The sequence below is a fragment of the Mycteria americana genome, chromosome 7, assembly GCF_035582795.1.
Source record: "Mycteria americana isolate JAX WOST 10 ecotype Jacksonville Zoo and Gardens chromosome 7, USCA_MyAme_1.0, whole genome shotgun sequence".
In the NCBI taxonomy this organism is placed as follows: Eukaryota; Metazoa; Chordata; class Aves; order Ciconiiformes; family Ciconiidae; genus Mycteria; species Mycteria americana.
This window is the reverse complement of record NC_134371.1, coordinates 50,023,029-50,048,019: the sequence shown is the minus strand read 5'-3', so window position 1 is coordinate 50,048,019 and position 24,991 is coordinate 50,023,029.

The following is a 24,991-nucleotide window of genomic DNA, read 5'->3' as shown; positions in this document are numbered from 1 at the left end:
CATGTAATACTATCCTGGCCTGGGATGTTGGCTGTTGACTGAGGACTGTCTGAAGATTAAAAGAAATATGGGTGAACTTAAGAGGTCTGTATGCAGTGGTCATTTGAGATTGGTGTAAAACTCTTCTAATATCCAAAAAATTGCATCAGGACTGGACACTGATAGCAAGCATGAGTTGGATGCTAAACCTTTGGTCCTTGAGAATGCTAATGCATGGTTGCACTAGAAGCCAAAAAGCTGGGAAGGGCATGCTGGGGGCAGCACGGGCTTGGCTGATCCATAAGGGCTGGCAAGCTGGGAGTTGAGGATGAGCATGGTGGGGACCCCTGGAATGGTACTCATCCTGCAGCGTCCTCACGCAGGGCATGGGGCCTGCCCAGGACAGTGATCGGGGTTGGACACACAGCAGTGATTGCCAGGCAGGTCCATGCTGATGAAGCAGGGCTGGTGTCTAGAACAGTTAAAGCCTATGGTAATGAAGAAACGTAATCTGGGTGAGCTTTCAAGGTCTTTCACAGCCCTAAAGGTTTACTGGTTCAATTTCTGCACTGCTGCAGACTACAAACATGGATCCCCTGTGGGGGTGTGGTTGGCTTTGGTGTGTGTTTGGTGGTTTTTTTTTTTTTTAACCACTCTTTTTGAGACTTACAGCTATGTTGGAGTGTAATCAAAAGCTGAGAGTTTATTGTTGCATTTCCTCAGAACAAAATAATAGGGAGAATTCTGCCTTCCTGGAGAATTATCATTGCCTTCAAAGTGTAAAGTGTGAATACAAATTAGTTTGCAAATATCATTCTAAAATCAGTAACTTTCCGTTGAAGAAAATGTGAACAAAGTATAAATAAGCTAATTGTTAGTGTTCTTCCCAACACAAATGATGCCTTGTGAATTCTGATCTTATGGGAAATAGATTAAAAAAAAAAACCCACAAGAAGCACAAGCATGTGAAAGTTATTCTGTGTTGTTCTAATAGTAGATCAGCTTAGGCTAATTTGCCATGCAGTGTGCCCTTTGGTAAAGCCAAAACATCCCAATGAAGAACTTAGTCTTCCTTTCTGTTAGTATCATAGCCATGATACAAGCCTGTGTTTTATTTTACAGCAGAAAAAAAAAAAAGAGATTATGATCTGAACACCAGCATCAAACAAAAAAGGCTTTGCCCAAGGTTGGATGCTTCTAATCTTTCTTTTAAAGATGCTCACCTCATCTCTTTCTCTCTAAAAGCGAGCCACAGCTCTCATCCAATGAGCTGTACTCGCTTAACCCCTCCCAAATAGGATGAACACCCACTATCAGGATGCAGCTTCTGGTCCTTGGTGTGGAGCTTTGGGGTTGTGGGATTTCGGGGTTGAAGCCCATGGAAGGCCCTGGGCACGCAGCGTGCAGACATGCGTGGGGATCCTCTTTTTTCCTCAAACAATGTCCGGTGGAAAAAAACCAAATCAAGACCTTCCCCTTCTCCTCCAACCCTTTTGTGTTTGTTTTATAGCTCAGGAGTCCAGTACAACCCTGCTGCTCTTTCAGAAGTGCCTTAAAGAGTTACTTGTGCCCTTTGCTTGGGTACAGTACAAGCATGACCCTGCAGGTCTCCAAACTGCCAAAATCCGAAGTTTCAATATTTTGGTCTGCCCATCACAGCCTGGATATAATTGTGACAGATCTGCCCTCAAAATGCTTGACAAACTATTACTTTTAGGATAGTTTAGCAAAGGTTGTAAGTGTCCCATTTATCACTTTCCAAAGTTTAAGTAAACACTGTTTTTGTAAAAGGTACATAACCGTCTTAAATCTTCCTTTGAAGACAGGTTTCTGTTGAACTCAAGAGAATATTCTCTTTCATTTTATTTCAAAGCCCTGAACTCTATAATCTAATGTAATTTTTGGTTGTTGGTTGAGGAAAAAGCTAACTTTGAAATAGATAATGAAGATATAGTTGACCCTGAACAAAATGTTAAGCTGTTTAATAATATTGTTTGTATTATTAACCAAGTTTAAAAGCTTATCTGAGCTGAATAATTTAGAATGCATATTTCTTCCTCTTAGTGATTCTTTGTCTATTGGAAGGTGAGTTTTTCCTTCATTTTTTTCTTAATGTTGGATTTCTGCCGTAATTAGTGATCTTGATTCTGTGTCAGTCTTGACCAAAGTGTCTTTAGGGTTAGAACAAGAAGAATCCATTGAGATTTTTAATTGAAGCAGCTATTAAAAAGGGAGAAAAAATTTCCTTAGAAATGCTATCTAAATAGCCACTTCATTAGGAAAACAAATAAAATGAAAAATCTTTATTAATGAAGATAGCAAATTTAATTTTTATTATTTTGCTTTTTATTTGCATGTTATTCAATTAGAATCTTCTTGTACTAGCAGTATTCTGTGGTACTATTTCCCTTGTTTTCAAATGCTTAAGACCGCTATACTTTATATTTCTTCTCTAGATTATTTTTTTGTTTTTATTTAATGTAACAATGTCATATAAATAATAAACTCTCCTGGAGTAACTCATACAGGAGACAGTTTGACCTAGAAGATACTATTGCCTTTAGTAACAGCATACTACATGGCTGCTAGGAGTAAATGCATCATTAAAAAGCATCTGAAGAATGAAGTAAGAATTGAGAGAGAATATTTCAAAATTCTTCCAAAATAGTATTTCCAATGTGATTTCTGTAACTGTTTTTGCAGGAAAAACTGCTTTCAATCTAGCTTAGGTTTTTAATTTTTTTTTTCTGTAATATCAGTATTCTGGGCAAAAAGAATCTCAAGAGTGTCATGTTTAGGATGGCTCTGGCTAAGATTTCTAACGCCCTCAGTCGCTCCTCTGTGACATGTGCAAAGGTGACAGAGCAGTCTGTGACATCTGATAATAGCACTCCCTTCTAAACAGCCTGTGCCAGGAAATTAGAATATTGTCAAATTCCATAAGCATAAAAAAGGCGTATTTGTCAAGATATATTTCATATTATCGATTTATTCTTGTTAAAGGTAATCCAGATAATAGCGTGTTATGCTTAGGTATGTCTAAGTGAACTACATTGAAGATACAGTCCTCTCTGGATTCAGAGTGACTTGTGTGTTCTTCCAGTTGCAACTAGTAGAAGAGCTGTACAAGCATAACTTGAACTATTTAAGCATAACTTGAACTATTTAAGCATAACTTGCCATGTTAAACAAGAACTGGAAATTCAGACTTGTTCATTCGCAACTTGACTTTTTCAAGGTGTGTGTAGGGAGGCCATATCGAGTTCAGTTTTTCACGGCTTCACTGTGAAATCAGGAAAACTTTTTATTTCAACCCAGCTTTAACTGTAGTTCCTGTGTTAGCCTAAAAGAAAATTAAATTAAGTCTTAGTGCTGTGGTACTTGGTACATATAAATTCTGGAGTGACTGGTGAATGTGTTGGCTTTGTAGAGTGTCTATGTTTTACTGAGCTCTAATATTTACGGTAAAAGTCAATTATTAATTAAAATGACCCTTTACCTCTCAATTATTTTTCATTTATGCAATGTGAACTAGTGACAGAGCCCAGGCTCTCCAACACAGTACGGATGGCCCATGTGTACTGGCACTGATCATCAGCTGCTCTGTTAGCTCCTCAGGGCGGTTTCAGTGTCGTAGGGAGAGACGTGATTACCTGAACCATGTTGTTTTTTCCATTTCATTCTCATCTAGTTATCTGATCACTCAGTGGGCTGACAGCATATCAGGTGATGGACTGGAATCAATAATCCCCCATCAGGTGGGATGCCAGGTTGTACACCTCAGTGTTCGGATTTTTTATTTTTCGGAGAGGAGCGTAGATTTAAATGGAAAACATTCCTGAGCGAAAAAGTCGGGTGTGTCTGGTGTTAAGGATAGGTCTCTGGCATGAGGAGGCTGGCTAGCACAGTGTGCTGGGATTCAGATGAGCTCTGCTCAAATTGTGCCTTTTTCATAGATAACCTATATATACTTTTTTTTTTAATAGCTGTGACTGTTTCTGCTGACATGACTGTTACGAGGGTAACTATGCATACAGTTGAGTCAAGAATGTTTTGGTGGGGTGTGGTTTGTTTGTTTTTGTTTTTTTTTTTTTTTTTAACCAAAAGAAAGCTGTACTGTTAAATCTGTTTAAATCCTGGTGTTTTGGGGACAAATTATAGTTTTACTACTTTAGCTAGTGCGGGTACAGATTACTCTTCTACTTTTCATCTGCTTATCTTTTCAGAGCAGCCAGTGTGAGAGGTAGAGTATCTCTCTGTGTGATGTCTCCTTCCTGCTGAAATCCTTAATGTTTTTAGCCTTTATTTTTCTTTTCTTTTCTTTTTTTTTTCTTTAAAAGACCATAGCTCTATGCAGTGGGTCATATCCAAGGCTGTGCCAATGTGGGTAAAGGCTCAGACGGAGGCAGAGTGGTGCCCCTGCCCACACCCAGGCCCCCATCCTGCTGCCCTCAAGCTCCCCAGGCTCCATCATGGCCCATGCCTCCCCTGGCTTCAGGCTGCATCTGCTGGGGCACCTGGGATGGCTGGGTCAGATCAGCCCCTGGGTGTAAGCTGCTCTTTGTAGTGCCCTTGAATTTTGGCAAGGAAGGGAGAGTCTGCAGGGCTGGGCACCTCTGACCGTCCCCTGGGGCATGGGTTGGGTGCCTCTCTGTCCAGCTCCCAGCCCACATGGGAAAGAGCGCACCTGCGGGAGCCTTTTGAAAGGGGAGAAAGTAGGGATTTAATTGGGGAGGGTGATCCCTGCTACAGCTCTTAATTATCAGTGGCCATTGTGCTACTGTCCTAAAAATAACAAGTAATAGGATGGTGCTGTAGCGATGGCACCACAGCTGGTGGGTAGCATATTGGACAGGAGTTTCTCTCTGAACTCTATTGTTCATCTTTTCATTGAAATGTGCTTTATTAAGGAATATATTGCAATTTTCTTTCAGCATTGAAGATCCTCTTAAATCCTAGAGCAGCCACTGTAAGTTGTGCTGGGAACTTTAGTATAGCTGTTAAGTTGGTGGCAGCTGTCAGCCTCACAGTTTGGGAACTCTTTTGATGGAGTACAAACCTTGAAAACATTCTGCGTGCACAGCTCAAAATATTAACTCTGCTCCTAGGAAAGTGTAGACAAGGATGGTGAAGTTGCCAGCTGTCATTTTATTTTGGTATTTATTTATTTATTTATAAAGTTACCCTATTGTCATCATGCAAGTGTAGCGGTGGGTGGAATGGTGGCTCATTTTTAGCTGCTGATTGGTGTCAGGGCTGCATCTGGAGTTTTAAAATAGTCTGCCTGGTGCTGAAGGAAAGATTTTTTTTTTTTTTTTTTTTTTTTTTTTACCCATCACAACAATCTGACATACTTTTAAACATGGCTTGTATTTTCTGTCATGTCACATCTGTGAGAACAGATCCTAGGTTATTGTATCACAATTAGGCAGGTGTATTGTGGCCATTAGATTACCTTTTTGAGATCTACCATGGGTGTAATGTGGAATTTTGCTCTTAAGACTAATAAAAATCAATGCTTCCATTATTACCAACACCATTTGCATTTTCTGTGTCTCAAAAAGTCTCAAGATGAGAATTCTGTAATAAAAATTAGAGGTTAGAGGTTTGGGGAAATGAAGGAAATGCTAAAATAACAACAATATAATGGCAGAGGAGTTTAAAAACCTTCTTTCTTATGGAAATGAGGCTTGTACGACCGCACTGTTAGCGTGTCTTAATAACTTCTGAGGTTGCTGGCCGACTTAGCAAAATCTGACAGGTGGAGAGAGATCTCAAAGGTGCTGAGTTTCTAGAAGTTTGGTAAGAATAAGAGTCTAGAGAGAAAAGAGATACATTTGTACCCTAGCAGTGGGAAGAGCTGCAGGGTGAGCTCAGTTATATGGTTAGCGCTCAGAGAACTGGCAGAAAGGAGCCCTGCTAAGACTACAGCTGGAAAAGTTTTCCCCCGATCTTGCCCTCTTATTTCACATCTCCAGGGAATATCCCAACCTGAGACAAGGAGCAGCAGGGAAGCAGGTTGTGTGGGGCAAAGATGTCCAGCAAGGGGGAGAAGATGCTATGAGCCAATCCCAAATCCAGGAACGTGATGCTGAACTTTTCAGCATCAGTTTTGGTACCAATCTGAGCTTGTGTGATTCTCCTGGCTCATTCCCAGTGGGTCAGATTGGACTGCGTTGGGAAAATGCCTCTGTGATGGAAAGCTTTTTTTTATGGGAATTGTTGTACTATAGTCTGCAGTGCTCTGTGCAGCGCTGCTGAAGGTGCCGCAGCGTGGGGCTGTGCTGCGCACCCCTGTCACTGCTTCATCCCCGAGTGAGTGGTGCTACCTGAAAATGCCAGATTCAACTGCAGGGTCTGGCTGGGAAAGTTCAGCTTTCCACTTCTGTATGAAAAACTGTCAGGTAGTTTATTATCCTTAATTTTCCTCTCTTGCTTGCTTTTATTAAAATAGGAATCATGAAATGACTACCACAGTGTATTTCATAAGTCTTGGCTCCTTAATAGATCCCCATGTAATTTTGATACACATCCTCTTGGGTCTGGCAACTATAAAACAACTGCTATAGCTTTCACTGTGGCAGCTTTTGTGCAGAATCTGTTTCATAAAATGGCCCGTTAAAGGTCTTCAAATATTTCCTTATTGTTGCAGGCTTCCAAGGTACCACCCTGAATGGCTTATTATACTTCTGCTCTTTCTTACACTCCTTAAAGAGGGTATTTTTTTTATTGGGCCTTGTTCCTCAAGGACAGACTCGCTGTACTAGGCTTGTTACAATTTTAATAGACTTTCCTGTCACTTAGTCTTGTACATGGGCCATGGAACTTCGGGAATCTCTGAGACTCAATGTTATTTAAAAAGTGCCTCCTGCTTCTTCTCTAATTGCAATCAGAAAGGCTAGTTGGTGGACACATGGTGTCGCAGCTTCTGTGAAATACTGCCTGATGGCTATAAACATTGCCATATGTTCTCTGTGAAATATTGCCATAATCACTGGCAACAGGAACAGCTGATAGGAGATGAAGGATTGGTTCTCTTCTCCTTTTTTGGCTTTACTTTCAAAATCTGTGAAGCACTTCCTGATCACCTTAGCATTTTTTTTAGTTGCTGCTACTTATAGTGGGCTTATTTTCTTCTAAAATGTTATTTCAATAACTTTTATATTTCATGCTATAGCTGCTAGCAGTTGCTTTGCATACCATGTCCACTTGCTAAAACCACTACTTAATCAAAGTAGGCAGTTAAAAAGAGTTTTTTCCCCAAATTAAACAGATAATTTTGTTATAAAGCTAAATAGTTCAAAAATTAATAAGAACTCTCAAAAGCTTGACAGTCAATGAGCTACAAGTTTTCATCTAATGAGAAAGTTTCTGTTCTTCACTGTAACATAAGTAGAAGGACAATTTTGGGGCTGAGATGTTTACCGACTCTTTTGATTGTAAAAAAGTGAAAAGTCTTCAAAGGTGTGATCTTAATTAATGTTAGATTTTTTTTTTGCAGTCCTTCATGATAAAAGGGGTGGCTGTTGCAGTTTGTGGTAACATCCAACAGTGATAATACATAACATGATTTCCTCTGCTGGTACCACTTCATTACACTATAGCAGTAGCCTAGTAAGAAATATCATCTTTTAGTAAAACAATGTGTTTCAGATTGTTCATCAACATTTCCAAAAAGCTTTCCTTTGTATGTTTTGCCTCTGACATTAAGTTTTTAACACTTTGGCCTCCATTATAAGGAGACCATTCATTAGAAGCAGCAATCCTCCAATTACTTCAACACAGCTAGAAGCCTCAAAAGACTGCTTCCACAATAAGTGTAATTCAATAAGAGAAAGGCAGTGCATTAAGCATGTAAAGTGTTTTTGTGTCTCTGGTTAGAAGCATAGGGCTCTCATGGAGGTAAGCAAACAGGATTGATTCTGCTCCTTTTATTAGAATTGGTTTCTTTTAAGCACTGCTTTTCTGTCTCAAATTACTAATTCTAATAGGGTACTTGCTAGCTCTGAGAAAAATTTAGTTTTATTAAAGCAACAAATGGTTATACATGCCCCTTTACTTTGGGAGTTGTGGACTATTGAGGCAAGTTCTGTCTTACATGCACAGCTCAGGCTATTAAACTGTACACAGGTGATTGATCTCTTTAATAAAACCCTGTTCTTTAGTAAGGAAAGAGTGATAAAGATAAACAAATGTACTTGTTTGTCCAGTGCTTTGGAGATTACGGTAACATGAGGACATCAAGAATGCCATTTTAATGAATAAGGTAGATGAAACACATCAATTTGGACTTCATTTTAAGCATGTCTGGAAACCAATATGCTTTAAGCTAATTTGATTCATGCTTTTCATTCGTTTGTAACACCACGTGCATTTTAACAGAAAATGTTTCATACTTAAGCAAAGAAAAGATCTGGCAGGTAGAAGATTCTGGCACTTCCTGCATGAGGATTGAGCAAGTGAAGAACAACGACTTTGCGAACCTGCTCTCCTGTGGCTTGTTGCGGCTCTGGTCCCTGCCGTGTGTCGAAGGACAGGTGTCACGAGTACACCTGAGGGGAGCTGGCTGCGGAGCCGTGTGGTGTGAGGGATAGCTGGAGAGCTGCTCTGAAAATACAGCGCTGTACAGGTCACTACAGCCCTAATGCCAAAAATTGTCCGCTATGCATGTATCAGGTCTGATTGTTCATTCATACTGATGTTTTTCAGGAATAACTCTGCTGATGTCAATAGTTACACTGATTTTTTTTTTTTAAGACAAGCGAGAGAGTGGGAATCAAGCCCTCATTTCTTTTGCTATCCACTAAAAAGCATTCTTTCCATGGCAACCTCCGTTTCCATGGTACGTGCTGTATTGCCCTTCAGAGAAGCTTTATTAAGAGACACATATACACACATATGCTGTCATGTGAATGTGGTCGCATTTTATAGTACTCTAAAGGAAAACTACAGTAAAATGTCCCCCCCCCCAAGTTGTAGTGCTTTTTTCATTAGACAATGTGATGAAGGATTATTGCTGCCACTGCTTGGCAGTGTCATGGGAATGCAATAAAACATGGTTCTTTTTACTATTGTTAGAAGGATATTCTTCAAACTGCTGTACTTACCAGTACATTAAGGTCATTGTTTTCTAAACTCTCTTTGGGTGTAAGTTGGCATACAAAGTAATCAAACTCCTTTTACAACTTAAAAAATAAATATATAATAAAGGTTTTCTACTCTTAGGTTCAGTGTGGGAAATAACAGAGATGTTAGCAAATTCAAAGGCTTATCTTCCATTCTAAAAAGAAAAAGTGAACCCGCAGAAATTTGTGGCGGCTTCTCCATAATGACACCTATTAGAAGCTACTTTGTTTAAAATTAGCTAAATTTAAAAAAGCAAGACATTGTACCTTTAATTTTTTGACTATAAAGATGCAGCTGTAAAACTATTAAGTTATATCATTACCTTTACCTTGAGAAGGTTCATTATAATGACCCTTTTTAGACTTCTCTACCTCCTGTCATTATGAGTTGTAAAGGTCTCTGATACAAAGTGCAGTATCAGTCTTTCTCCAGATAGGCTAATGCATCTTGGGAATATGCGCTAAGGTGACATATACAGCCATGTATCCAAACTTCTCTGAGTTTTGTAGAGCTGCTTCATGTGCTGTAGTTGTCTGGGACTGCAGTCTGACAAGGCTCTGCAGCTACATTTTTAAATCTGTTTAGTGTCTGCTTTTTAACAATTCTGTTCCAAACCTTAATTAGAAGATCTGCTGAAAGTGGAGTAAACCTATAAGTATACCTATTTTCAAGTGAGATTGCTGCCTCATATCAGAAGTTCTTAATTTCAAAGATAACCCTTATAAAATCCTTCCAAGAAAGTGAGAGTGAGCCCTCTATGCAAAAGGAACTTTGCCTGTGGCCTGAGCTTGCAAAGGTATGATAGTCCTTTTCAGACACCTGCCCTGATGCTTGTTTCCTTCACTGGGTCACTGAAATTACAATTAGGGAAGTAATATTTGAGTTGATATGGGGGAAAAAAAACCAAACCCAAAACCAAACCCATCAAAAAGCTTGGAGAGAGTCCCAAGGATTTGCCACATGAGCAAAGGAATGTAGCTGATAGTACCTCTGATGGTGAGGTTGGGAAGCTGAAGTAAGGTGATGAAATGTGTAAGGAGCTTATTTTGCAGACCTAGATGTTACTTTTAAAGTTTAGTTTATTAGTCAGTAGACTGAGAGTTTATATACAAATTAGAGACTCCTATTTTGCTTTCAGATGTGATGGCTGTCCTTTCATCAGGAACAGAGTCCCTTAGGAGAGGTTTCATTAACAGCTCTTGGTGAGAATTGTGCTTTACTTTTAAATTAACATTTTTTTTTAATACAACGAAAAGTGCCATTTTAATGAACAGTTTATTCCCTTTTACAGTATGTCCATAAAACTCTGGGTTGGCATTTGTGAAAATGCTGGGGAAGTAAGGAAGGATTAAGATTGAAAAAAAATAAAAAAAAACCCCACTGAATACATCTGTAGTTGTACTCTTTGCAGTATGACTCTGCAGTGGCATGGCATGCAGATGAGCCATAGAAGCCTGTGATAATGCCCTTAACTATAATGCCATGTTAAATTTTACTTCTGGTTTTGTGAAATCTAGGCTGACTGTCCTGACTGATCTAAGGAGAGTAGATGGTGCTAATAGTCCTTGCTGCTGGTGATGCTGAAGTCAGATGCATAACAAGCAATGCTCCTACCCAGCTTCTCAGAAGGAGAAAAATCATTTTACTTCACTTTTTTGTTTTCTTAGTGCTGTACAGCCCTCTCTTGTGAATGAAGTATTTGCCTGCTGTGTGCCATCCTGGGATGGATCAACGGGCGCCAAAGCAACGTGTTAATGTTGATGACCGCAGGGTCAGTGCCGAGGTGAGTTGGGGCAGGGCGCAGGGAAGAGCTGTCGAGCAGCAGCCAGGCTGGGAGACTGCCGTACCTCGCGTTCCTGAGGATCTTTCTGTAACAGAGCACAGTATGATTTGGATAGCTTGGTAAAATTGTGCAGCACTGTTATGGCTGCTCCTCTTCAGAGGGCTGCGCAGGTCAGTAACTCCTGCCTGAGGCGCACAGACCAGCTCCCTCCCCAGGGTGGCTGGCCTCCTACAAAACGCTGGAATGCCGTGATGATGCCATTGCTTGCTCGCTGCTGTCTGGGGACTCCTCTGTTGCCTGCAGGGGGATGGAGAGCCTGACAAAGTCCAGTCGTCCGTCCAAAACCCGGGACAGCCCTGTGTGGTGGGGCTGTGGCCAGCTCCAGGCCTGTGCCTGCGTTAGAGGGCTGGGGTATACTTGCCAGATTTACACAGACTCTGATGTTCACTCCTGGTTATTTGTGACAGAGCTCAGGATTTCTGGGCAGAAGTATTTCTAATACCTGTAGTGCTTGTGGAGAAAAATATCCCCCCCCCTTCCTTTTCTGGTAAGAGGGAATTTATGGTGGGAGCAGAGTGCACCTGTGCCCCGGGGCCCCTCTCCTGCCCTGGCTCCCTATGGGCCAAGGCCCAGCCCCAGGAGGTGGCCAGGCCAGGCCAGGCTGGACTGGGGGCCCAGGGCAGGGCCTCTTGGCTCTGTGGGACCTCATGGAGGCCACCTCAGGGCAGTCTGGGACCACCTCCACCCCCTTGTTTCCATCTTCACTCCTGATTTTTGAAAATCACAGAGCTTGGAAGCAAGAAACAGAAGACCTCTTGCCAGTACTGTAGGTACTCAAGGAACATAAAGTACAATTACGCTTTTCACTTCAAGGTAACCTTTCACCAAGTAGACACAGAATTCCTCAGGATTGTGACAAAATCCTCACATAGTGTAATTAACGTGACAAAAACTATTGAAGCACCGTGCTGTAATCGCAGTGCCTGCGTGCAGGCTGGTGTCTCGTTCAGCTGAGCAGGCACGAGGACCGGCCCGTGCCTCTGCCCTGGACCCGCTGGTGCAAACCTGCCCTGCTATGGCTGCCCGCCGCGGCAGCGGGGGACTCGTATGGGGAAGCGGCCTCTCTCGCTTCAGCGGCAGCGCAGTTCGCCGTAGCCACGTATTCAATTCCACATAGTAATAGTGCCTTAATAACAACCAAAAACATGTTTCATGGTGGGTGTTGATAACTAAATGCTTATCCGGCATATAGGTATTCAAATAACTGGAAATTCTTATAGCCTGGATCCAGTTGAGACCACTGGAGGATACCTTGATATTGAAGGTTAAAATCAATAGTGTTTTGGTTATTTTTCACATGTGTGTTGTGTGTTTAGTATAGTGTATTTGTATTGTGAGCTCTCATTCCTGTAAATCTGAGGTCTTTCTTTCTTGAATGAATGAGGAGATAAGCAATTGAATTTGAAAGATACTTTATGCAACAGAAAAGCAATTTGGTTTCTGGTTATCAAAGGGCAAGAAGCAAACTAGCAATTGAATACTCAGTATTTATAACCCTTACATTGCCAGCCTGCCCTGCACCTTTGAGGAGCTCTGGTTTTGGCTGTGCTTGCAGGGCTCTGTGCTTGGCTGGGTGGCCGTTCCCTGGCTGAGCAAGCTGCTGTGGTGTTGGGGTGCCTCTTGGCATCCTTGGAAATGTGTCAGGACATGTTCCTCAGCGTTAGTGTTTCCCACTTGATTTTTTTTTTTTCTGGAAAAAATCATTAAGAGCAACAGAGGGGACATCTAGGATCCGCTGTGCCTCTGGAGGCAGAGCAGCATGGTTCAGGCTAGTGCCAGACACTCGGTGGTGATCTCCTTGTTTTGAGGTCTCTTGGGCTCCACTGTGGTGGCTCTCCTTTGCTAGCAGCCTCTCCAGCTGCCCGGTGCTGGGATGGGAGAAGAGGAGTCATCAGTTATTGCCGTTATTTATATAGCATCATAAACCTGCATGGAAAGTCACTGGTAGCTAGTGAAAATGAACGTGTCAGGATTTGGCACAGATGTTGTGTTTATGTCTGTAGCATTTTAGTGCTGTTGACTTCATAGTTTTGGGAGATGTGAAAAAAAGAGTTAAAACGTTAAGTGGGAAGCAGTGGTTGAGAGTCAGGTTGTCTGCCTGGCTCTGTGTTCAAGATGGTGTAACTCAGCCGTGGTCTTCAGTAGCATCTTCCTTCTGAGAAGGCTGTGATTAACTGTCATTATTAACTGACTGTACTTAAAATGTATTTATAGGTGTTTCATACCTTAAGCGTAGCTTTTTATTAAAAACAAAAACAAAAAACCCAAAAACCTTCACGTTAAGAGTCTTGGACTTGAAGAAATAATAAAAGCAGCAGCTGGATATGCAGATGTTCATAGTATAACAGGGGCTGCAATAACAGGAAAGACTTTTTAAGAGGGACTAATTTGAGAAAGAAACATAACATAATTGTCAGCAGTATAGTTTCACCCTGGCAGTGGTCGGGAGCAAAGGAAGGTATGTCTTGCTTAGGAATGTGAGAATTTTCTATCTGTCCTTTGCACGTGGACTGCAGCTGTGGGTGTTTTGAAGGCACGGTCCTACGAGGGTGGCTGAAGCCTGGCAGCGGCACAGATTTTGCTCATTGTGACAGTGCAGGGACACTGCTGGCCGTTCAATTTTTTTTTTTTTTAAAACCAAAAACTGAAATTAAAGCAAATATGTTTTCTTCATATTGTTTCTGTCACTTTATTTTGATTCTGCAACAGCACTTCCCAAAGTCTATATTATTCTTATGAGTAGTTATTTCTTGACTGCAAAATTACAAAAAAATGAAAGCAAAATAAGTTATGAAACTATTTCGAAGAAGCAGAATGACACTAGATTTTTATGTGGACTTTTTTTTAACAGGATTGAAAAAAAAATTCTCTCATGAACTGGGTGTTCTCAATAAAAGGCAGTGTTTCACATTAGATTCCCTTTTAATTAAAGGATAGCTTTCAAAATGGTAGCAACAAGTACTACTCATTGCTCTCTTATCCACTGTCAGTAAGAATGACACATAAATGAAAAATTTTTAATGCAAGTCAAAACTGCCCAGCCACACTAAGGTATTAATCTCTTGAAATCAGTTGCCTCAATCACACTTCTGATTCCTGTTTGAAGATAATGAAAAAGTTTGAAAAAATATTTTTATTTTTTGTAGTGGTGATCAGTGTTCAGCTAGAGCTGACAAATATGGAAATCACACTTTTTTGTACAGTCACTTTGCACAGTAGTCTAAACTCAAGTTTATCTTATTCTAGGCTGTTAAGTTATTGTAGTTTTATCTCTGCAAGGAGTGTTTAATTTGATTTTAGTCTTTTTTTTCTAAGAGAAATTATAGATTGTTTTATAATTCCTTCTCAAAATTCTTCATAGGTTTTAGCAAAATACAGACAAAAAAGTAAAAATTAAACTCCTAGAAATAAATCTGAGTGCATAAGAGCAAATTTGAAATTGAGATCCACAGAGTCAATGGAAGCTGTTCACGTTGCACTTCAAGTAAATTGCACATAAGAGATTTCTGTGACGGGTTCGGTTTGATAGTTCTGTGTATTTCATTATGTTATTACTGTTTCTTTCTGATGATCTTATTTTTCTAATGGATACTAGGAAAATGTAAGTACAATAATGTGCCAAATGTACTGGCTGTTATAAAAATAACTGATTTCTAGATCTAGTTATGAATATTATTTTACAGGTGCTGTTAATATGTGAAGGTACAGGAACAGGAGTTATGCCGGGGGCTCTTAGGATGTGTTTGCAGTGAACTACAGAGCTGTGAGGTGTGAACGGTAACGCTGGAGCAGGTGTTAGAGATGCAGGTTCCTGTTTGCTAAAAACGTTTACTAGCATCACCTCGGCTTACAGCTCTGAACTAGTTAACAGGGCACGTTCCCTCAGTGCTCTATGGCAAAGGTTTTGGGTATTTTTCAAAGAAAATGAATGCACTTTGCTTATCCTTTGTCAATGGTAGTTACAAATAGAACTACAATTTCACGTAATAGCTATAAACCATTACTCTAATGGTTTGACAAATACCTGTGAGGATAGACTGCGATATTTCATCTGAGAAAGGACTGAATATTAAATAAATGTAACCTCCCATTGGGTCCTGCTTTAACCTCCTACTGCTTTTGGAAAGTGAATTTAAGAGCTGAAAGCATTTTAGATTAAATGTTAGGGGAGAGGTTCAGTAAGACCTAGACAGCAGATTAGCACTTTGTGCTCATAATAACAACCCTTTCAAACACATTATTGTAAAGTGCAGAATTTAACTTGAGTCAGGTGTACAGTTGGCTTGTACTGATCATCTAATAGTTATGGGTATGGACAATTAATTGTATTTTTTCTCTTATTTAATTTTTTTCCCTACTTCTGATGACACGTAGGACTGAGAATTGGGATTTCCCTATTAACTCAGTAAGCTGAACTTTTGAATCTGGTCCTTGAGCCCAGTACCTCAGAGGAGGTTCTCAGGTCATGACCTATTTTGCTTTAGAAGTTAAAAATAATGAAGTTGTTTAAAATGTTTAACCTAGGACTATTAATGCAAGCAGAGCAGGAGATTATTTCTCAATCCAAGGAAATGTTTCCTAGAAATTCTTCTTTTTACAGAAAAATACTTGCAGCATTAGTTGATCTCAGCTGGGGGGAATGATATAATGCCAGTGTGAAATATTTTTGTTCCATTGTGAGAAGGAAAAATGAATTGCTGACTGTAGTAAGAGTAATTTTTTTTAAAAATGGTAGTGATATAGTATGGAAATACTGCGTACATATGGAGAGAGACTTTAGAATAATTCTGGATTGTTTTAGTAACAACAATAGCAAAACAGCTATTGGAATATCAAGCCCTTTAATTATGAGGGGGGGAAAGAGAAAAACATTAGAAGCTGTATGTAATGTCTGTTTTCATTCTATATTTTTATTTTTTGACAAGAGAAAGCTATTTTGAAAGGATTTGATTATTCAGGTTGTAATTATTACAGCAGACAGCGAATCAAAAGGCAATTTTTCCTTTCTAGAAAAATGATGGTTTTCAATTATGTCATACAGAACAATTTAAAAAAATATTCTAAAGTTGTTCAGGTACCTTTCTTGCAATCGGAGTTCAATAAGTGGTGAAATGAACTGATAAACCAAACTGATAAGTAAATCTCTCCCACTGAAACAAAATTGCTACTCTCAAAGTACCTGTTCATTTGCTAAAACCTGTTTCTAGTTCCTCTTCTGATACGTTACAACACCTGACTTGCACCCATGACAACTCTTATGAGCGAGTTGATTTCTAAAATTCTTTGATAGAAACAAACATACCTAGTGAGCAGCTAACAAACAAACTACCCCCTGTCTCTGGGTGAGGGATGCATAGCTATAGAGAAGCATGAGGAGTTTCTCCCTGTTGAACTATCCTGGATCGAGCAGGCAGCCAGCTTGTTCTGCAGATAGATCAGCAGTCAGAACAGCATGGTTCTGGTGCCCAGGTGTTTTGGTGGGTTTTTGTTCTTGAGTTGAACCAGAAGCCAATCTTTTGTAAGAAGAGAAGGCAATAATGAGTCATTCACAGATGTCTCAAACACAATTAGAAGCTAAATGTCTTCCTACTGTAGCAATAATAACATAGCATTAAGAGGTGAAGGCCATCAACCCAGTCAAATGCAATTAAAAAAAAAATTCACTTTTTTTTTCCCCTAAGTATTTTTTATTACTTTGCAGTAGCAACCATGATGGGCTAAAAGCTTTCTTGCAGCCATAATATTCTGGTCTCAGCAAGGAGTGCATAATTTGACAGATGGATGTTGCTGAGGAAGGAGTGCAGAATGCAGGGAGGGTTGTGCTGATGAGGTGATGAATATTAGTTAAATGGAAATAGTGTGATCAGGACTAGTTTCATGTAGCCTGACCTTGCCCCTTCAGTGTTTTTTCTTCTTTGTTCTTCTAGGCCGCTTCATTTCAATCCCCCGTCTTCACCAGTAAGTGATATAGCCCCATAGAATGGCTCTGTGTGCTGTGAACAAGGAAGTGGGACTCTAGCAAGGCTGCGGATGAAGCCTCCACAGATGTGGTAAAGGAGTCCTACCTCCACCGAGGCAGCAGCCCCGGTGCTGCTGAGGAGGATGCAAGTTTTGGGGGAGGAAGCAGCAGTGAGAAAAGAGTGACCTGATCTCTCAGATGCAACTGTTGTCAGCTGATGCCGCAATGCCTTCTTGCAATGAGGTGCTCCTGTAGCAGGGGCACCTTCAGGGCTAGGAAAATCAGGGGCTGCAGTGGGAGCATGGCTGACTTTCAGAGGCACACCGAACAAGGCTGTAAGGGGCAAAGAGGAGCACCGTGTAAGAAGAAAGGGAGTCCTCTCAGAGCATCTGCAATGCCAGTTAACAAGCAGTATGAAGAGATGGAGGAAAGGAAAAACTTACAGGTGCTGCCCCACTGGCTTCAAGGACTAAAATATAAGATGAGGGAATTGGACTGTTTGGTGTGAAATGATAACCTTGAAAAAACAGGCCTGGTGGAAGGAGGATAATCAATGCTGCCAGGCTATATCAGCTTTATAGGAAAGAAGAGGTGGACATACAGTCAGGGAGCGGCACTGTACATGAAGCGTTTTATAAAGTGCAACAGCATAAAAATATTATGGGAGAAGAGCAGGCCTGTGGAACCCCTGTGGGCAGAAATCCTGTGCTCTAACAAAAATGTAGTGCTAAGACTGTGTTACCAGCCCCCTGCTCAGACCCGTAATAGTGCTCAGGAAATGTGAAATGAGAGTAGAGAAGCTGCAAACTCAGGATAGGCAGCAACAATGGGAGGCTTCAACAGGGGCCCTGTAGAGACTGGATTGGTGCCCCATGGGGATGGGAGACAGAGAGGATGCATCCGGACGTGCGAAGTGGCTGCTTCCCAGAACGCCTGGTGCATCCAGAAAGATGCTATTCTGGATGTGATCTGGAGTAGTGCATTGGGGCTGTGTGGTAATTAGTGACCATCATAAGATTAGGTTGAACTCTGTAGCTGAAGAGAGCAGAATAAATACAGGCAGCACATTGTCATTTGATTTCAAGTATAGGGTCTGCAGAACAATGAGGCAATTAGGCAACAAACCCTTAAAGAATTAGTCCAAAAAGCCTATAAGCAGCCTGCAGGCTATTAAAAATACAGTTATTCTAATAAAGTTATTAGAGGCCCCCAAATATATGTCCCACAATAAAAAGAGAAAACAAAATCATCCCCAGGAGCCTAACTCACTTGATAGAAACGTCGGGGGAGGGTACTGTAGCAAAATGGCCAGCTGCTGGAAAAGGGAAAGTCTGCTTGAATGAGCAGAAGAGGAAAGTCCTTAAAACGTGGCAGGTCAAACACAAGCAGGACATTAGAAATCTCATAAAGAATTAGGAAAGTGCCTTACAAAGGATGCTCAAGCTGTTGGCAAGAAGTTCCTAAGTATATCAAACCCAGGAAATCAGTGGTACCACTTGACAACAGCAGTGTAACTGGGGGCACTCGGAGAAAAGGCTGGGGCAGAGATGCTCAGTGAGTTCTTTGTATCAGTCTTTACTGCTGAAGGTGCTGGGGAGATCTTTCATGTCAGTTTTTTGTCGTGTGTGGTGGTGTTGTGTGGGGTGTGTGTGGGTTGGTTTGTTTTTGTAGCAGGTAGGTCAGAGGAGCTAAATCAGTTTGAAGTGACTATCCAGGAGCTGTGCTGCTGCTGCCCCACCAGTGCATAGCCAGGGGCTGCAAGTCAGGGAAACTGTGGGTTGTTGGTGCAAGTCCTGTCCATAAAAAAGGCTTTAGAGGGGAACCTGGGATCAACAGACCAGTATGTCTGACCTCCATCCTTGGTGAGATGGTAGTATCCCTTTTAAAGAATAACACTATTCAATATATGGCTAAACATAAGTGCAAGGTCCTGCACCTGGATCAGGGCAACCCCCAGTATCAATACAGGCTGGGGGATGAAGGGATTGAGAGCAGCCTTATGGAGAAGGACTTGGGGATACAGGTGGATGAAAAGCTGGACGTGAGCTGGCAATGCGTGCCTGCAGCCCAGAAAACCAACTGTATCCTGGGCTGCATAGAAACAAGGCTGGCCAGCAGGTCGAGGGAGGTGATTCTGCCCCTCTACTCTGCTCTGGTGACACCCCACCTGGAGTACTGCATCCAGCTCTGGAGGCCTCAGCACAGGAACGACATGGACCTCTTGGAGTGGGTCCAGAGGAGGGACACAAAAATAATCAGAGGTATGGAACACCTCTCCCATGAAGAAAGGCTGAGAGAGTTGGGGTTGTTCAGCCTGGAGAAGAGAAGGCTCTGGGGGAGACCTTATAGCAGCCTTCCAGTGCTTAAAGGGGGCTTATAAGAAAGATGGGGACAGACTTCAGGATAAGGGGTAATGGTTTTAAACTAAAAGAGTGTAGATTCAGACTAGACATAAGGAAGAAACTTTTTTACAATGAGGGCGGTGAAAGACTGGAACACAGGTTGTCCAGAGAGGTGGTAGATGCCCCGTCCCTGGAAACATTCAAGGTCAGGTTGGATAGGGCTCTGAGCAACCTGACCTAGTTGAAGATGTCCCTGCTCATCACAGAGGGGTTGGACTAGATGACCTTTAAAGGTCCTTTCCAACCCAAACTATTCTATGATTCTATGATCTGTTGGGGAAAAGATAGTGCCACTGTGGAGAAGGGAAGTCCAACCACAGTGCCCTGCTGTGAGGGTATCGTGGATGTGTGAGTAATAAAACACAGGAGATAACAGTGCACATAGCTTACAGCATTGTCAAAAAGCCACTGAGAGGCTTCACTTCAAAGGTTATGAAAGAAATTAAGTTAGCACAGCATAAGTGGATAGTAGAAAAGTTGAATGTAGAACTGTTTACATCAAATCCTGCAGTACTGGAACAAGGGGCTCTTGATGAAAGTAGGAGACAGTAACTCTTAAAAGCAGGAGAAAGTAAGTATTGCTTTGTAAAGCAGTGAACTTCTGGAACTTGCTGTTGCAGAAGGTTATAGAGGCAGGCAGTTTTGAAGACAGTTTGTGTAGATTCTTAGACAACATGTCCATAAATAGATACTAAAGGGCTAGGCAGGAATGTGTCTGCTGCCATCACTAATCCAGCAATTGTGGCTGCTGGGCAAGCACTTGAGGCTCCTGTGCTCCCCTGACCAACATTTCCACTCAGAGACTGAGTGATGGGCTAGTTGCACCTCTGCTCTGACCCATTAGAGCATTTTAGATGTTTATTTATCAAGGTACCATTGGTTATCAAACTAAGATGTCAGCTGAGCTGAGTGCATGTTTCTACGCTGTGCAAGGTGCAGGATTCAGGGTAACTTTAGCCTTCTCCAGTGTAACTTAGCCTGCTCAGGCTGAGTAAAGCCGAATTATCCAGCTTTTGCTGTAGGCTGAGAATGCACTGTCAGACAGTCACCAGGGCTCAGCTGACACACAGTCACTGGGTGACTTTGATCGTATGTTTGAATTCCAGCATTTTGTCAGCACTGTTACTGGGGAAGGGCTTTCTGTTGCAGTGCAGCCTGTTTTCGTACTTACTGAGCTGTTTGACCAGGTTGTCAGTAGTGCTGAGAGGGAAGTAAGGAATAGCTTTTTCCTAGTGTTTGTAGCAATGTTACCCAGAAGTTTGTTTCTCAAACACAATACTATCGAAATCTTTGTGCAAGGAAGAGATTTGTTGTACCTTCCTTTTATTTGGCCTTTGCTGCCTTCTAAGCATCACCTGAATCCAAAACAGAATTGGTCTTGTGACTTGCAAATATCTGTCCTTTCTCTATGACCTTTCTGTTTGTGAAGTACAGTTCCTTTGCACAACTACTCGAGCCTTGGCTAAGTAGTTATTGGCCTTGGCTAACTTTATTTGGTTTGCTTTCACTCAGCACACTTGCGAACTATTCTTTTGCTCAAATTCCTCTATTTCCTGTTAACTTGCTTTCTTGCAGGAACATAAGGAAGTTTCTTCTTTGAACTTCCTTTCCTCTGCACCACAGAAGCACTCTGTGAAGTGGGCCCTGGATGTTGCAGCCCTTGCCCTTGAGTGGCAGAAACTGTCTGTACCAAGGAGGTCCACAGAGGGTTTTAATTGCAAACACCACAATGCCACTACCACCATTTCTTTTTGAGGCTTTTGAAGTTCAGGATGGGGACAGAGTATCTGGCCTCTCAGTTGAAGGGACTGTGTCTATTGAAACATAAAGTGGGAATGGGAATATCAAAGTAGATCTCTAGTTTGTCTTTTCATTCTCTGTGCATATGTTAATCAATTAACAAATGGAGAAACAAAATACTAATTTGTACTACTGTACCTGCAAACTTGAGAGAAGTACACTTCCTGGTGGTTTCTTCCTAGAATGATTTTTCTCGAGCACCAGGGTGTCTTAAAAAAAAAAAAAAAAAAAAAAAAAAAAAAAAAAAAAAAAAAAAACCAACCAAACTTTATTGTAGTTAATTTTATGTTCTTTTCAGAAATCAAACTGTTGCAAATGAAAGTAGCTATTTGTGTTGTTTCTTTGGGACTATGGTGCACAGGGTGCATAAACTTAATTGCAGAAATATTGCTACACAAATACCATTAAATATTGACCACAAATATATAAGTTTATATCTAGAAAGAGTGCTTTTCATTCACTTCTTTTGTTGAAGTAATTTTCTGCCCTTTTCTCCATTAGGCAGTGATGTGGTTTGTTTATAACCTTATGTGTGGTTCCCAAAACCATATGATTGAGCAAATAGTTAAAGCAAAATTTACATTTACTAGTTATAAGTTCAATACAGAGGATGTTGTTTCTTTTATTAACGTGACTGTCTGTAAAGCTCCTCGGCAAATCACCAATAGTAAGTCTATAATCTTCCCTGGCTATTAGAATAGGCCTTTTCTCTGGCAAAATAAATAAAAGTAGATTCCCCCCCCCCCAAGCCTGGGTCTGGCTGATTTGCCTGATTTTGAAATGTGAGGGTACCCGTGGACCTGGTTTCTTTATGACTGTGGCTGTATAACTCTTTTTGTCTTGCATGAGCCCTTCCTACCATGAGGTACAAGTCAAAATCTTGGCTCTACTAAAGTGAAATTCAAGTTTGATTTAAAAACAAACAAAAACCCACAAAAAAACCCCCAAACAAACAAAAACCCCAAACACAGCATCCTCTGGAATGTTTCAAATGAAATCGGCTTTCCTTAAAAGTATGTTAATTGTCTTTTGTGTAAAAAGGCACAATACGAGGAAAATTAGGCTAGATAGATTCTGAATGCTTATAGAACCTTTATATTATTTCTGGCATTCCAGATAACTTATATGAAATGTAACTAAAATTGTGCTTTGATCATGGTTGGTGAGAGGCCAAAAGCATATGTAATCCAGGACCGCTGAGGGCAGGCAGTGTCAGGGTGATGCGTATGATGGTTGTTGCATTGCCATTGGATCCGTCTGGTACCTTTGAGGTTCTTTGCGAGACACTTTGTAAAACAGAGAGTAAATAGAGAGTATTGAGAGTTAGTATGGCCACTTTTCTGGGTTTCCAATAGCCTTCTTACAGGTATCAGAATAAGTAATAGGTTCTGAAAGAAAATAATGAATATCTACAGGTTCAGAAATTACTCTGTGTTAATGGTTGTCTTCAATTAAACTTACTGGTCTGAAAAGTTTTTTTGATTTTTTTGGTGTTTTATCTAAACACACAAAAAAAAGGAAAGGAAAAAAGTAGTTTGTCTAATTTTATTTGGTGACTATTTTCATGCCCATCTATAGTGTGAGGAGTGCTAAAAGAAAGTTTTATCAGTCTTCGTTTCTCCATAAACTTGTTTGCTCACGTAGTATAGCATGAGTGGGCCTGGTTCCTTTGTGCAGGAAAGCCTTATTAGATCATTTTAGGGAATTTAATTATTCCTTGAGCTAGAAACTTTCTGATCCTGCTCAGCTGAGGGAAGCGTGCACGCATCTTGTGTACCATTACAATCAGTTTTTAATTGCTGAGTTTATTAAATTAGAGATCTGTGTGAGCTGAAGATGAAGTACTGTATTATATGTACTTAGTACCCATATGGGTTATTTCAACTTCATTATTTACTTGCCACACTTTATCTTTCTTTTAGAGATATTGGGCAATTCCCATCCTTTTTCCCCACTTCTCTTTCTCTTTCCTTTTTCCCATTTTTTTTTTTTTTTTTTTGGGCAATCCAATCACAGAGAGGATTTGGGTAGAGATAAGGGGAGGATGTGGGGTGGCTGCTGCTTGTGCTTGGTTAGCAGTGTCACTGAGTTTGGAGATAGGCAAAAGCACCAACCTTGGTGACAGAAATTTATCCAGTTCATGACTTTTGGTCCACAGGCCACTGCCAAGGTTGTTTGTCATCTTGTGCACAGGATTGTAAAGTTGCTTGTAGGATAATTGTCACTAAAGCTGCAGGAGGTATTTGTAGGCCAGATCTAAATGTCAAGATGTTTGTGTGGAGACATGTTTGGTAAATGGTGGAGCTGTTACTTCATCTGTGGCAGCTTAATGATTCATCATGTGCCTTTTTCTCATCTTTAACTTTATGCCATGTCACAATCATGAGCTGTTGGTTCCTTCCCATGCAGGCGGATGCTGGAGGTTGCATTCTCATGTTAAACATCACATTTTTCTGAGCATTGTTACCATTGGTTGGGATTTCTCACATAACCCTCTGTAAATCTGAATTAATAAATCCTTTCATCAATTTTAGTTACCTGATTCTTTGCTTTCACAATTTTTCTCTGGTTCCTACTGTTATTGCCATTTACTTGGCAGGGATGAGGGGGATGGTGACTGTTTCTTCTAATTCACCACTTAGAAACTCATTCTGAGAAATAAAAAACATATGCAGTTGATTTCCTGGGTTAACTGTATGGCTCTGACAACTATATATGCCTTTCAGGAAATTATTAATATGCTTAAAATCTTGTGGTTTAGACTTAGGTTTTCATAATTTCTGTCTGTCTTTGGGGAATATAGATTAAGAAAATTAGGAATATAGATTAATTTGGCTGCCTCTTTATTAGTGCATTTAAGAAGTACTTGACAGCTTCCTCCTGTATCTATTTACAGGTTGGGTTCTTTGGGGTAGGGGCTCTACCAAATGATGATTTATGCTGGACACGTGCTCCTGTTATGCCATCCCTGTTAGAACTGAATTCCTAGGTATTTCCCCACCATCAATTTCCCTGTACTTGCCCATCTGGTGTAAAAATCTCTTCCACCCCCTGACAGGAGACCAAAGTAGAGCAATCCAAACCCTAGCTCTACTCTGCTGTGAGTGCAGGGAGGCAGCTGCTGACCTAGGCAAGAGGGTGCTGGAGTTCTCCTTACCAGGAGAGAGGCACAAGAGCTTACAGGAAACACTGTGACTTACACATCTGCTCAGCAGTTTTGCTATTTCTCCTTCCCAAATGCAATGCTGCCCTTCAAGAAGCCATTTATAGCTTCCTTTTGAACAATGATCCCATGCCACTGTAGTTGTGAATAGTGCCTGGTACCTGTTCAGTCTTTGAAAAGAGCTGCTTTAAAAACCTATACCTGTTTGTTGCGTTCATCTTTCACTACACCAGTGACCTTGCTTATACCCCCATCTTCTTGCAGTTTATTTTCAAAATCTTTGATCTTTTTTGGTGAATTGGTTGGAGGAATGTCAGTCTGCAGACTCACATTGCGTAAGTTGTAACAACTGACAAGAAGATATGGAGCAAGACTAGTGCTACCTTGTTCTTTTAACTCAAGGTTAATTGATGATCCTGAAGAGTCTACCACCTGGAAAGGGTTAGCTGAGTGGCAGTAACTGTAGCCAGTGTTTGTCCTTATGCCTTCTGCCCCTCCTCCCTCCCCCAAATTACGCTCGAGATTAATATTTACCTTTTCTAGGGTGCTGGGGTTGAGGCAGCCTTGGTTGGATTTTTTTTTTATTCTGTGATGAGATTAAAAATAGTGCCAACTCTTCCAGCCCAACTTTAGAGGGGAGGTGGGGGAGCAGGGGAGATGGACTGTGCCTCTTTCCCTGTACCTTCATATAAACCAAGAGGGGCTTTGCTCTTTTCATA